We start from the raw sequence: 15,121 nt of genomic DNA, 5'->3' as shown, positions 1-15,121 counted from the left end.
GGCTCCCAAATTCCATCTCAAACAGGTGACCTTGGGAAACTTGGCATAACTTTCTCTCTGAGCATCAGATTCAAATTTGTAAAAAATGATAGAAAGAGGACAGACTATAGTTTTTTGGGTATCGTTTTTAGAGCCGAAGGTCGAAACAATAACACGCGGAACTTCATATATTTCGCTCTACTGAACCAGTCTATAATGAGGTCATCTTGGGAGATTAGGCACAACTCTTTCTTAGAGAATCCAATATCGATCCGAATTATGGTGTTGGTAAGAGGACTCAGAGGGCTACCATAGGATGGAATTTTAGACCTTAGATATCCAAAATTTCAGAGATACATTAGATTGAATATCAAGCTCCTACAAAGAAAAAGAAGAAGATGTGTAGTTATTTTAAAAATTTGCATAAGTTTTGTTTCAAAAATTAATTTGAAGTGATTCAAAGGGAATAGTGAAGCAAAATTATCATTAATTGATGCCCCGAAGAAATAAAATGGAAACACATAGTAAGCAACCCGAAATCTCTACTATGACTCATGAAGAAGAGGAAGACATGCAACATGATATATAACAAATTCCACTCTCACAAAAAGTAACAGAATCTAAGATGGATGGTTTGAAGTTTTAGAGTCGGTCTGGTCAGTCCTCCATCAGAGATCAAAACTCTTTATGCATTTCATTTTTAGGTGTCCCGCACCATTCACTCAGCTGCATTCCGCTAGGGGCATGCCATGATCTGACGGAGAAAGTCATGCTAGTAATTTCCCCTCATGTTTGGCTCCTGCTAGCTTCTGTCTTTGTGTCAAATAATCAAAAAGTCCATAACGGTCAAGGTCTGGTCCTTTAAAAGACAAAATTCATTTTTGGTCATTAGGTCTAGGGATTGATCAATTTGGTCTTTAATATGTCCAGTAAAGCCATGCAGGCCAGAGGGATGCTCTTGCAAAGTAATGATCCGCAAAGTTTCACCATCATATTGACAGACTAAATAGTGTCATTTGTGACAAAATTTTCAAAAAGAGTCGACAATGGATTTCTTTAGGTGCAGTCATGGTTCCCGTGACTAGATGCTCTGTCATGCAATCCCTGCAAAAAGTGTCGAAAATTTCATCGTTTGAGCCAAAATTTCAGAGGAAAAGTGAAAATCAGGGTTATATTAAAATCAGTGAAAAAGTGTTAAACAGGACATTAGAAAAGTGGGTTTTAAAAAAAAGTAAATTCAAAACATGACCTCCAAGGCTATATATACAAGTTTTCATCAAAATCAAGGGCATTGTGCTAATCCAAGCCTTGGAGAAACGTTGCAAAGGGTGTGAGTGTGCATCATGAGCGTTTGAGGGAGTTGGAGGCAGTTTGAAGGCGCGCGGTGCACACAGGCAGGAGTGCGGCGCACTCACCGGGCGTGGCGCACATAGAGCCCACCCATTGTTCAAAATTACCACTTGCGCGGTGCACTCAGAGCATGCGGCACACTGGGCTTTGCGCGCGGCGCACCGGGATAAAGCGCCTAGAACCTACCAAATCCACTCAAATTTTTTGTGGAGCACTTCTATTTGCAAGGTAGGCTACCTAAATTCATTTGTGCACCAATGTTTATGGGTAATATGATGATTTTATGCCTGTAATAAAATGCAAATTTTTTTCATAAAGCAAACACAAAGAAGACACCAAAGAAAACCATTATGCTAGGGTTTGTGCTACAATGATATTGCTGCCAAGGTTATTCTTCCTACCCTACCCCTGTTCCTTATTCCCCTATGCCATTTTCCCCATAATCACTACCCTAACACTACCAAAATCATACTCCCTTTCCCCTCTTCCTATTGCTAAATAAATCCCAAACCCTACCTTACAAACCCTAAAACCTTACCTTGCCAAAAACACAAAACCTACCCTATCAAAATACCCCAAAACCCCCTGTATATCCCTAAGCAAAATTCTCCTATAAACCCCTATTCCCATTATATTATCCCCCTCCTAATACTCCCTTTTTAATTGTCCCCTTGGTGGCAGATTGTCAAAGCAACCTCCAACTTCACTATAATCAAAGGGAAGCCTAAATTTATTTTACAAAACAACAGTCATGGCATCCGAGGTTTCATCAGAATATGAGGAGGGGACCCACAATGCTACAGCTTCAGGAGAACAGGCCCCCAGGAGACATCACCAGAGTGGAAAACATGTTAGAGATGAGCCAAACACCCTCACCGAGTTGCAGGCATGCCCTCTTGCTATGTCATGTTTCCAGCACTTAGCATGTTTTTGGTTGAAGGGAAAGTACCCCTAGAGTCCTTTGGGCTGAGACTCTACCAGACTGAAAATTGCTTATACAAAGAAACACACACACACAGCCATCTTTTTTTACTTTTAAGCAAATTCTAATGTTTTAGGGTACATACCTAAGGTCCTACGTCCGAGAAGACCGTTAGGGTGCAAACCCTTCTTGGAGTTCCCTTCTTCTTTCTCTGACCTGCAAGACAAACAAATCAAAGAAATCAACAGTACATGTATAGAAGTTTATGTATAAATCATCTTTATGCTATAAAGTTAGTTATAAATAATCTTTAAGTAACTACTTTCATAAGAATTCAACACAAGAATCTCATAAGCATAAAGAAAGATTATTCGGGAACAAAGACGTGTTTCTTTATATATAAAGGCAAATAAAGTACATATATCGGAAAGATATCACCTGAACACCTTCAGCAGGCTCCAAGCAAGCTTCCTCCCGGATTCGTTCCAGCCTCCAGCCTTCAACAAGAGCTCCTTCCAAGTCTTACTCAATGATGATGTCAAGGATGAATGATCACCAATACACATGGAAACAAGGGTTTCCTATGCAAAATGGGGGAAGTGCAGGATGCACCAAGGACTTCAGACCTGGTCTAAGGGAAAAATCTCAGCATAATAATCTTGCTCTCCTTTCTCTCTCCCCTTGGCCTTCCCTTTGATGTCTTTTTATACCCTCTCCAAAGTAGTTTTTTAGTTAGGAGTTGGTTGGGAACAGTTGGGCCACGGGCACTAACAGGTGATCCAGCAGGTAAACCCGCGATCACCGCCCGAAAAAGAGGAAATTATATTTTTTTAAGTGTTTTAATAGATACACGCGGGTTGGGTATGACAGACCCGCGTGTACACGCGTTTAACACAGGGCAAAGTCGCGTACAGGGAATAAAACACTGTTTTTTAAATTTTTGGACCAGGTCTGGAAGGAGGGGTTGCCCTAGGCCATAAGTGCAGCATCACAAACCATAAGAGTGAGATTTGGAGCTATAACAGATGCCCCCTAATGTATGAGGTCAGAAGGGGAACATGATGGCCGAAATACATTAAGTAAGTACAAGGAAAGGAACTCTGCCGAAAAACCGAGGAGGACTTCACCAGAATTCAGCCTGCCAAGCCACCGAAAGGAGATCAGAAAGAAACACTGTCTGAGGCGGGCATACCCATGCTCAGGAAAAGTAAAGCATGTCCGCATATCAAGTACAAGCGGATCCACTAAGTATACAAGTATAAATGACTGTAAAAATACATAATGGATCATCTGATCATAATGAGTAAGTACATGTCTGAATATCACATATAAAACTGTCAATGATGCTGAAAGATGCAACGGATCACTGAAATCAAAGACTGATCCTATAAGGTACCAACTGAACATGATGGAATAGGATGGTACTACACTGCAAACTCAGGTGCCAGCATATAGAATGTCGCCATGACTGACTGCAACATATAAGGTGGAATGGTATCAACTAGCAGCAACAGGAGCAACTGTCAAGTGAACCAATAAATGCTGATACAACCTGAGGTCTTCACCGACCGCCGTGGTACATTTCTACACCATGGGAATAAATGATCTGAAGTCGACCATGTGAGAAATCGTTTGATTACCGGTCATTGATGTATACCGTTAACAAACGCGAGACTACTCACCGATAATGATAATGAGCGTCAAGGTACCCAGTACAATCTAACAAGTGTGAATAGATGAGCTGAAGTCGAACACCTGTAAGAATCTATCAATCAGGAGACAATGATGGTTTCCCACAGTCGATAGCGAGGAATCTGCCACTAATGACTGCAAACCCCAAGGTACTGCCAAATGGACTCTAGATCTTTGCCCCAGAGCAATGAGTCGGAGTCGATAGGGAAAGATCCGCTAGAAGGAAGGCATTAAGGCATCCTCCATCAATCTAGCGCGAGTGTAACCCGTAGGCCAATAATGTGGAAGGAATCGGACGAAAAAGATGTAGTAACCCAACCGAAAGTACGTTTCCGGCGTACACAAGATGTGGCTAGCGCACGGCAGAAACCCTCTGAACCAACCAATAATGAAAGCTGACACAGAGGCGAGGTATCCACCAATAGGGTCAAATGGAAACCAAGGTACTGCACGAATCCCAATGTGTGATAATGTATGCTGATGTCGAACACAAGGGAAACCACTCAGTCAAAGACCCATGATACTGATCGATGCTGAGCACAAGGTGACCTATCAATAATGAAAATAGGGCCAGGGTGCGGTCTCTAGGTCTGCCCTCAGAGCAATGTGTCGTCGTCGATAAGGACAAGACCCGCCAGCAAGAAGTCAATGGGGACCTTCTCAAACCGGCACGAGTGAAGGACCAATATAACTGATGTGATGATAGACATGACACTGACAACCAGGGATGGCCGACTGAAAAATGAGTCAAGAGACACCGCAGAAAGGCCGACTCAGGCTAACTTCCCTTGAACAAAAGCACGACTCAATGTGACTATGTGGCAGCATATAATGAATCTGTATAAGTTCGTCATGCAGGAGGCACGAACGAACCCTCCATATGATTGGAAGAGATAACCAATCGGGGGAGAACTGACTCGATAACAAGGTTATGGCTTACCTAAGTCAAACTAAATCCCACCCATGCGGAGGAGACTTTGTTTTGAGTGCTTTGTTCAAGGGCGACACGACTGACTCTAGATGCCAACAATAAATGGAAATAATGTCCCTGTTCCCGCTCTTTTTGGAATATTTAATTTTTTTGTCTTTTTCTAATAAGCCGGAAAAAGAATAAAAGAATGCTATGGTACAGTGGAAAGAACGAGTGTCGGTGAAACAGATGCTCTAGTTCCTGGGAAAGGAACGTTCCTATGCTCAATGCAGGGAGGTGAAAAACTGGTCAGTGACACTCAGAGGTATGTCCCTTCCACGGATCTGGGTATGTCAAGCTGCAGAGGTCAAGGGTATGCAAGGTTGATTTTTTGCAGACGTCATGGTCAAAAGTGGGCTTAAACACGAGTCCAAGTGAAGCCGGCTATAGGCCAAAAGGTGCAAATGGTCAACATGCAATGCAGAAGTACAACTCAACACACATAGGAGCCTCTAGGGTATAAGGCCAGAACAAAGCGAAGAAGCAAAGAAGAATGAGTCTTCAACGCATAAGTCATGGCGGGACTACAGAGGACTCCCGAGCCTACTCAAAACGAAGCAGCATGGGCAACAAATGTCAGTGAGGTGCTAACTAGGATGCCCATGTAAAAGGATGGCTCTACCATCATGTCATGATTTAAAGAATCGGCGAGTGAAAATGGCTTGCGAACCATAACATGATGGGGTCGACCCTATGGCAGATGTATCGGTCAAATGGAGGCTAGTATGCATAATGCAATGGAAAAATGGTGTCCCTAACCTATATGCCAGTGAGAACACGATACCTGCCATGACGGGTCAGCAGTCATGGAACCGCCGCGAATCGTCGAAAAATGTCCAAAATGTCCTGAAAAACACTTCAATCTCGACATTCCAAGCTCCCAAGTTAAAAGTGACATGAAACCAAGCAAAATAAAATTTTGAAAAAATTTGCATTTTCAAAACTTATAAAAAGAAATTTTGGACTTACCATTTTCACCGTTTGACTTGGAGAGCAAATTGTGGAGCAAAAGGAGCAAACTTTCCCCGTGACTTATTCAACCGTTCAAACTTGCCGAAAACTTCCAGGTAAGCACTAAACTTGTCTTGCAATCAATTGTGATAGTTTTTAGGAAGTTTAATTAATGTTTCACAGTTAGATTTTTGCAAAAAATTGCTCTGCGGCGTACACGCGGGTTGGATGTATATAAATCGCGTATACGACGGCCCTACACGCGACTGTGTATAGGGTAAACCGCGTGTGCACAGCGAAAAATTTTTATATAAAAAACTAATGGATGAAATTGATTTTTTTCTTCCAGGATGACTCTCACATGGCGTGAAAGAGAGCACTCAGCTGTAGATAATGAAGTTATGGAGAATGATGAGGCATTAGATGCCTTACGGGGATGCGGATTGTTAAAATTCTTTAAGTTGCCGAATATGAAAGCAAATGTGCGTCTGCTCGAGAGACTTATTGATTACTGGGACGTCGAGGAAGAAGCTTTTATGATTGATCAAATGCCACTCAGGATAGAAGTGGAAGATATATATTTCATCACGGGCCTTTCTCGAAGGGGAGAGGTAGTCCACTCCCGGGGCAGGACCCGGAATAGTCTCAGCGTAGACGACTATGTACAACTTTACTGCCCAGGTCATCGGAAGGTCGGGAGTCAGATCTCGATCCCACACGTGGCAAGTTTGTCACTGCGGATAATCATGTTCACCATAGCTCGAGTGAACGGGTCATCTTCGCTACATCAGGCATCACGAGTAAACATGAGCGTAGCAGTGGACTGTCTCACCACGGTGTTTGACTGGTGTACTCCCCTACTTGCCAACATGAAGGAGCAGCTTGCTTCTATCAGGAAGGGACAGACCAAAAACTTTGGGTATGGGACCATTTTATGCACATTTTTCTTCGAGAAGGTTCCTGCACTCCGTCCCAGGGTAGCAGTTCCCATCAGTAGTCCACGTGATCCACGTATGGGCCGGTGGGCTGACTTGATGAAACGTCTGGGGGGTGGGGAAGTGCCCAGGAATGCATTCGACGACGACTTTTTTGCTTGGTGGAAGCAACAGATCATCGCCATAGACGACTACCCCTATGCTGGACTGGATTTCCGAGGAGATCCTGACCTAGTACTGCCACCAGATGCAGCATGGGGCGAGATCGGTAAGATTTTTTGATTTTTTATGATTTTATGATTTTTAGGATTTTTCAAACATAATGATGAACTTTGAAAAATATATTTTTTTGATGAGATTCAAATGACTGATATGATGATCATGTTTCAGACATTGGGCCTGTGCGACCAGATGGATTCCCACGGCACGGACGGCGTGGCCGAGGAGCCGAAGAGGCGGCTGCGGATGCGGAAAGGACCCTCGCCAACGTGCAGCGACACTTGGCGAGATTGAGCTATCAAGTACCGATGGCCGAGATAGAGGACCTTCCTCCAGATATGCAGCGTCATGTGGTTGGGATGCCACGTGACTGGGTTCGCGTTTTTCGGCGCGTGGCCAATGCTATAGTTAGTTATTTAGCTGCTCATCCAGAGCCGAGGCATTAGATATGCCTGACATGATTATGGGCATTTGAGTCCCAATTTTGTATATTTTTGGACACACATATGTACACTCGAGACGCTTTGTGATATATATATATATACAGTTTGACTTTTTGATGCATGATTTTATGATGATGAATGATTGATATGCCAGTCTAATGCTTGATTAGCGATAGAATCAGCTAACCAATTTTGAGATCTTGGAATGTGCAAATAATTAATGTAAATAAATGATCTTTGCAACAACCTCACCCTTAAATATTGGCGATATAATGATGGATCTCTAACCCGATAAATGTTATTTAACTGAGACACTATCAATTGAGAATCAAGATACACTACCAACGAGTCGATCCCATAAGAGATTGCCTCGGATAATAAATTGATAACAGCTGTATACTCGGCCATATTGTTTGAAGCAGGACCGATACACACGCCTCTCGATGTCATCAACTGACCAGTTGGGTAATAAAGTACCCAAGCTGCGGAAGCAAGATTCCGAGTGTGCCGACTAGCACCATCGGCGAATCCAAAATAAACCAAATCATCCATCAACACCTGGCAAAGCAGACCAAAAGTGCTGATATCAGAAAAACGCTCGATAAGATATGTACAAATATACATAAAATACAAAGAAGCCATTGCCTGGTAAAACTAAGCAAAATACTTCTTTAAATAGAGCCCATTTCGGGGCTCCGCCAGCTTGTTTCCTTCGAAATCAATTAACTCATACGATCCTTTTTCTAAGACTCGTTTGATAATGAAAGGACCGTACCACATAGGCTTGAATTTGCCTGCCCCCAAGGCGTCCTTATCTTGGTCATAGACCAAGACAAGGTCACCTTCAGAAAAAACACGAGGTCTGACAGACTTATCATACTGAGTTTTGACCCTTTTCTTATGGGCCTCATTCGTCGTGGCAGCATCTCGACGCTGCTCATCGAGATGTTCCAGATGAACTAGGCGCTCCTCGAGACTCGAAGTCTCAGGAAGAAGCTCGACAGCCAATTTCAGAGATGGAATTTCACATTCGACCGGAAAGATAGATTCCACCCCGTAAACTAACTGAAAAGGAGTAAAACCAGTAGCCGTTTTAACGGAGGTTCGGTATGCCCAAAGAGCCGGATACAACATAATGTGCCAATTGGACCGATTTTTATCGATTGTCCGTTGGAGTATCGTCTTAAGAGTTTTATTGACCGCCTCGACCTGTCCAAAGGGAAAGTACCCCTAGAGTCCTTTGGGCTGAGACTCTACCAGACTGAAAATTGCTTATACAAAGAAACACACACACACACAGCCATCTTTTTTTACTTTTAAGCAAATTCTAATGTTTTAGGGTACATACCTAAGGTCCTACGTCCGAGAAGACCGTTAGGGTGCAAACCCTTCTTGGAGTTCCCTTCTTCTTTCTCTGACCTGCAAGACAAACAAATCAAAGAAATCAACAGTACATGTATAGAAGTTTATGTATAAATCATCTTTATGCTATAAAGTTAGTTATAAATAATCTTTAAGTAACTACTTTCATAAGAATTCAACACAAGAATCTCATAAGCATAAAGAAAGATTATTCGGGAACAAAGACGTGTTTCTTTATATATAAAGGCAAATAAAGTACATATATCGGAAAGATATCACCTGAACACCTTCAGCAGGCTCCAAGCAAGCTTCCTCCCGGATTCGTTCCAGCCTCCAGCCTTCAACAAGAGCTCCTTCCAAGTCTTACTCAATGATGATGTCAAGGATGAATGATCACCAATACACATGGAAACAAGGGTTTCCTATGCAAAATGGGGGAAGTGCAGGATGCACCAAGGACTTCAGACCTGGTCTAAGGGAAAAATCTCAGCATAATAATCTTGCTCTCCTTTCTCTCTCCCCTTGGCCTTCCCTTTGATGTCTTTTTATACCCTCTCCAAAGTAGTTTTTTAGTTAGGAGTTGGTTGGGAACAGTTGGGCCACGGGCACTAACAGGTGATCCAGCAGGTAAACCCGCGATCACCGCCCGAAAAAGAGGAAATTATATTTTTTTTAAGTGTTTTAATAGATACACGCGGGTTGGGTATGACAGACCCGCGTGTACACGCGTTTAACACAGGGCAAAGTCGCGTACAGGGAATAAAACACTGTTTTTTAAATTTTTGGACCAGGTCTGGAAGGAGGGGTTGCCCTAGGCCATAAGTGCAGCATCACAAACCATAAGAGTGAGATTTGGAGCTATAACAGTTTTGAATTTTGTCAAAGGGTGGCAAATGTCAGAGTTCATCATGAGTTGGCCCGTATTTTTGCACTTCACCTACATGGAGGTTAGTCTATCTTGGCTGGGGTCACTTTCAAATTGACACCCGAAGCCATATCAGTGGCAATAGGCATACCAAATGTTGGAGAACAGTGGCATAAGAAGAAGAAGGTGGAGAGACATCATTATGAGCCTTACATTAAGGCCAGTTGTTTGAGTCAGCTCACGAGAGTTTTCCTGTTCAGATTTTTGAGAGATGAGTATGCTCCGCTCATGAAACTGATCATGAAATACTTCAGTTGTGAGGGGAGGTTTTCTCGCCTTTATGCCTATCACATCAGGTTGCTCATGCACTTTACCAGGGTGCGAATGATGAACCTCCCATTTTTCATCTGCGGGAACATAGAGAGGATGAAAAATTTCATGCAGCACAAGACCCCTCGACAACAGCTTAACAATGTTTATCACTTTGCTCTTATCCGGATTTTGGTAGATCATCAATTGGGATTGCAGGGTATTGCTTGGGAGGACTTCATCTCCTGTGACTTCTTCAGTGCTCCACAAGTAGTATCAGAGGCAGAGCATGAGATAGGTGGCCCATCACGTCAGTATGAGCGCCATGAGACTGCTACTATGCCAGTGGTCATCACCTATCAGAGAGACAATAGACCCTTATTTGCAGCAGCAAAGCGAGTGTTATCTCCACCCAGGGTGGAAGGGGCCTCGCTTCCGACATCGGCATCACATGAGCAGGGCAGAGGTAAGGAGCTAGTGCAGGAGGAAGGGCCATCAGGTGAACGAGAGATTGAATTCGTTCTCCTCCATGATGATGAGATAGATATAGAACCAACAAATGCAGAGCTTACAGAGATCATCCAGGAGCAACAATAAGTGATTGAGTCCTTATCCCTTGACTTGGAGAGGGCCAAGTGGAACATGAAGTACCTGGAGCATAGAAACAAGCAGCTTGAGGATCAGCAGGCGATTATGGAGCTGCAAAACATTCGTGAGCATCGCCAAGCTGCTCAAAGGAGAAGAGTTGAGCTCACATCATTGGAGCAAGAAATCAATGAGGATCAGGAGGCCCATCTCGAGAGCATGAACATGCACTTGGAGAGGTTGCTGGACAAGGCCGATCAGGACCTTGCCTTGCTGAGACACATGGCTTATCATTACAGGACACGAAACATGAGTGCAAGGGCCCGGATAAGGAGTTTGAAGGCGAAATTGAGGAAAGCAACAAGAAAGGCAAAAGAGGAAAAAGAGCAATATCAGCTTCAAATCTTGGCTGAGGCTTCCTTGGCCCATCATAACACCCCATAGGGAACCTCCAACCCAAATTTCAAGAAATTTGGGGAATTTTTGGTCACATGACAAATTTTTGGGCAAAACACAGGGTTTTTCTCCCTGTGGCGCGACGCTAAAATTCTAGAGCTCCAAATGAGGAATGGTTTGCATTTTTGGATTCAGCATGGAAAATCACGACTATTGGTGCTTGGAAAAGAAATTTTGGCAAGAAATGAGTCTCCAAAAGGTCAAAAAACACCCAAAAATGGCCTCTTTGCCCCTTTTTTGACACACAGGAAGCAGTCTTTGGAGAATGAAGATTTGGAGGGGAAAATGAGCACCAAATTCAAAAATTCCAGTGGGGTTAGAAAGTAGACAGGACAAGCTTTCCAACAAGCCCACTTGGGCACATTTTGGACACCTTCAAGTGCCCCAAAACAGGCCCCAAAGTAGCATGGTGCACAGAGAAAATGGCACGACGCATAGAGGAAAAATTGCCAAATTTGCTTCCGTTTCGCGAAATTTCGGTTCGCGACTTCTCCAAGTGGGCCCACTCATCTACATTTTGGTTTTTTGGCACCAAAGGCGGCATTAATTTTTTTTTTTTTCTCCAGATTGGCTTTTATCCAAGTGGCGAAGGAAGACAAATGGTCACCCAAGCCAGATGTCATGTTTTTAGCGCTGCACCTGTAGCTGATGGTTGGCTCTTCATCTCCATTTTGTAATGATTTGAGTAACTCCCCAACCCTTGGGCATTCTATCTCTTCCTTACACATTCTATATATTGTATGCAAGCTATTTGCAAAGGGTTGGTTGGCTTGTAACTTCTGGGAGACTGTGGGAAAGAAACTCTGTTTCTTCACTATGTAATTTTGACAGAGAATTAATGAAAGGCAACGGCTCTGTTTCATGATATTCTTGTGGTTGTGAGTGTAGAAAATGTGTCTCTTATGTTTTCATATGTATTTCGTTACGTTTCATAACTCAATTCATGCTCATTTCCAGTGAAATTTTCTGAGTGAGATTAGGTAGAATTCAATTTTATTGCTCTGCCTGTGGGAAAATTTCATGTTCAGTGTTTTTCTTCTATTTAAAAGCATTCATGTAACTATGCCCTTTTCACTTTCTTCAACAATATATTTATTTCGCGTTACCTCAAACTAAATTGCTACATTTTCCGCCTGCCTTGCCTCACGGAATAATCTGTGCCTTTGTATTAAATTCTCTGTTCTTTGCTGACTGTTGGTCCCATACCATCCCAGAAGTTCGGTCATTCATGAAAATGGTTTCTTGTATCTCTATTCACTTACTAGCCTAAGATCAATATTTCACTGTAAGTCATCTCAGACCGTTTTTGATTATTTATTCACTGAGCGTGACTCGGAGAGAGCCCTCTCCTATTCTGGTAGGGCTAGCTACCAGACTGAGCGTGGTTTGTGGTTACCCTAATTTTTGCCTTCCTTAAGCCTAAGGCAGATTTAGGTGCTAACATAGTGGCGACTCCACTGGGGAGAAAACTGAAATTATATCCCCTTGTTTCATAATAATTCTAAGCTTCCAGATGATGAGCTTAGGATTGGAAAGGCTGAGTAAGTTGGTTATGTCCTATGATTTTTCTCAATAGCACGCTTGCTTCGAGACGATATACCAGAGCCAATCCAGACCCGGATCCTCCTCATATCTACAAAAATCCCAATTTGATTCCTAGACTCCTTCGTCAAGAAAACACCATAACTCCCGTGTTCAAATCTCATTCATGTCCTGATATTTTTTAGTATCTTGAAGATCTTGAGTTTGACCAATGGTTTGAAATATCATTGTTTGAGTCCAAGTCCGAAAGGGCTGTTGACTATACTGTCCCCAATCCTCAATTTCTTGTAGACCTCGAAACGGAAAGAGCTAATCGGTTAATTGATAATTACATTGCAACACAGCCCCAAACTCCAACTGCTAGCCCCTTGCAAACTGTGCACACTCCTCCAACACCCCCAAGGCCAAATCCACCGAGAGTGATGGCTGCCCGTTTTGCACCCCTAGTTCTGCCCCATGTTATAGATGATATGCCAATGGATTATCAAAGTAAAATCCCATTTTTTGATGGCACTCCTAACAACATTACTTCTCAACAACATGTGGACAAAATGGCAGACTTCTATGAACTCCATGAGATTGATGCGGAGAACGTGGCAATGAGACTCTTTGTACAGACATTTGCAGGTGATGTGATGAAATGGTTCAGAGGTTTGCCGGCAGCAAGTATCACTACCTTGGTCGAACTACAAAGACAATTTTTAAATCGATGGGAAGTGAAAAAGAATCCCCTTCAAATTTTGGCTAAATATGAACAAATCAAACGAAATGCTGGTGAGTCGGTCCAAGATTATTGTGTTAGATTCAATACAGTTTACAATGAAATTCCAGATCATCTAAAGCCACCCGTGGGACTAGCTATGATGAAATTTCCAGATGGTTTTGATGCTGATATGGCCTACCAATTAAGAGAGAGAGAACCGACCACAATGGAAGACATGCAGAAAATTGCGGTCAGCGTTGAAGCAAATCTGCTGTCCAAAAGAGCTAGAGCAAAAGCAGAAAAGAAAATCACTGTGAAAGAAGAGTCTTCTTCAATGGATCAACTACTCAAAAAGGTAGAGCAGATGCTTGAAAGGGTGAAGCTTGACAAGCCTGGGCCACAAGTTAGAAATCCTAACTTCTGTGGCCAGCAACAACCACAATATACAATAAGACAGAGAGATCAGCAAACCCAAGAGCAAACAACACAACAGCCGCTAAAAACACCTTTGCAGCAGAATTTTGTGCATGGACCGGAGTCAGATGAGGACAAAAATGTAATAGGTGAAGAAAACCACCTCTTTACTCCAGATGAGCTGCCTACTTACATTACCGAAGAAGAAGAGTGTGCGGTGAGTTCAGCTGCACACAAAGACACAGATTTCATTCTAGCTAGTGACACTGTTTTAGAAGAAGAATCAGAGGAGTATCAAAGGGGGTATATGAATGCTCTGTCCACACAGCAGCAACGATATTCACTTAGAAACAGAGATGTTCCGGCCAAACCAATTCAGAAAAAGAAGGAGGTTGAAACAACAAAGAATGATTCATCAGCTACACAAAGAAAAGGAAAAGAGGCGGTTGGTCCTTGAGAGCAACAAATCAAAATCAGCAGAACAATCACAGCAGCAAGCTGCATCAAAAGAAAAAGAAAAGAAAGAGATCCTAGTCAAAGAGGTAGAAAAGACTCCCACTTTTAGCTTAGAGAATAAGATTTCTAAGTTAAAGGTATCCATCCCCTTGACTGAAATAATGAAGAACAGTTGTTATAGAGGACCGATATCTAAAATGTTGAATTTGGACCCAATGTCCGACATGGTAAATGTAGAAGATGATCAACCTGAAATGATTTTTGGACCAACATCTAATGGTGAGTCTCCTGATAGCGATGTGCCACCCTTTTACATCAGTTTAAGATTGCATGATTTTGTGTTACATAATGCCATGTTCGATTCCGGAGCTTCTCACAATCTCATGCCCACGGCTATCATGGATAAGCTCGGTCTGGACATCACCCGACAGTACCATGATCTCTATTCATTCGATTCCAACAGAGTAAGATGTATAGGACTCATCAAAGACTTGGTTGTGAGTTTGGATAAGCTTCCCATGAAAAATGTTTTGATGGATGTGGTGGTAGCAGATATTCCTCCAAGGTTTGGCATGCTTCTTTCCAGGTCTTGGGTAGCGAAATTGAAAGGGACACTACAGCTAGATTTCTCCTATGCAACGATCCCGGTGTTTGGACAAATGAGGAAATTATATCGGGAACAAAAAATGAAATATATGATCACAAGCAAGGAGAAACCTATAAATCATCCAATTAACTATGTACATACAGATTTAGAGTCTTTTGTTTTGTTTTCAGATAGTTTAAATGATATAGATAGTCAGATAGTAGAAGCAGATGATATTCCAGAAATAACAGAAAATTTCAGAGAAATTTTGAAGAAAGAAGGACAAGAACAACGGAACAATGTTGGGCAATCAGCTGAAAGCAATGGACAACAAACAGGCAAGGCACGGCAAACAGATTTCCAGCACTTACAAGAGGAGGAA

This window comes from Pinus tabuliformis, chromosome 5_1, assembly GCF_031772625.1.
Source record: "Pinus tabuliformis cultivar Carrire ecotype Pingquan chromosome 5_1, CPIR1, whole genome shotgun sequence".
Classification (NCBI taxonomy): Eukaryota; Viridiplantae; Streptophyta; class Pinopsida; order Pinales; family Pinaceae; genus Pinus; species Pinus tabuliformis.
The sequence above is the reverse complement of the archived record's forward strand: the minus strand, read 5'-3'. Positions refer to the sequence as shown.